Genomic DNA, 1,104 nt, shown 5'->3' on the forward strand with positions numbered 1-1,104 from the left:
GGGGTCCTCTCAGTGGCGGTAATTGATGAGGGGAGGACATGTGTGTGTGTGTGTGTGTGTGTGTGTGTGTGTGTGTGTGTGTGTTTGTGTGTGTGTGTATAAGCCGGGCCTGGTGGGTGCGGACTGGGCCGGTCCGGGCAGGTGGATGTTGACTCATGAATTATGGAACCCCTGCCGGATCACATGGGTGATCTCATTATCCCCACGCCAGGCCTGACCCCGCCGTCCAATCACAGAGCCTACGGGAGATCGTCTTCCACATCGCCATGGCAATTACTGCCATTCGGCGAAGGTTGCGAAACAATCCGCACATGCAGAGATACGCGCACACACTCACACACACTCTCCCACACACACACTCACACAGGGGTTCCACACACACATGTCTGATTACTCTGTCACCCACAGCTGAAGCTGTCAGAAGCTCGGTGTTAACAATCTCACACCAAAACAGCCACAGCGGCAAGTGTGTGTGTGTGTGTGTGTGTGTGTGTGTGTGTGTGTGTGTGTGTGTGTGTGTGTGTGTGTGTGTGTGTCTGGATGTGGTCATTCATCTCGATCCTAAAGACATGCACTGAGTAATCAATACCTTACTTTAATGAGCCACTCTCTCTCTCTCTCTCCCTCTCTCTCTTTCTCTCCCTCCACCTGTCTCTCCATCCTCCTCTCCCAAACCAAAGGCCGACGGACAGCATGCGGGTGTGCAGTTCATCAAAGCCTCCACCACAGTCAGCTCATCAATACTCCTCAGTGGGTGATTAAAACAACCGGGCCGTGATACTAGCTTGATGAGTGCTTAATTACACGTCCCCCCTCTTATATCTCAGGTCCGCTGGAAGGGAGAGTGGAAGGAGACAGTGGCAAGGGGCATCCACACACCGTGTGTGTGTGTGTGTGTGTGTGTGTGTGTGTGTGTGTGTGTGTGTGTGTGTGTGTGTGTGTGTGCTCTTAACCATGCAGAGGCACCGCAAGCGAAAGGAGGAAGGGAGGGAGAGCGGGGACTGCCCGGGGCATAGGTGACGCGGGCACTTGCCTACGTTGTAAAGTGTCAGAGGGGCGCCCAGAGAGAGTGAGACAGAGAGATTGTGAGAGTGAGACAGAAAG

This window comes from Sprattus sprattus, assembly GCF_963457725.1.
Source record: "Sprattus sprattus genome assembly, chromosome: 7".
Taxonomy (NCBI): Eukaryota; Metazoa; Chordata; class Actinopteri; order Clupeiformes; family Clupeidae; genus Sprattus; species Sprattus sprattus.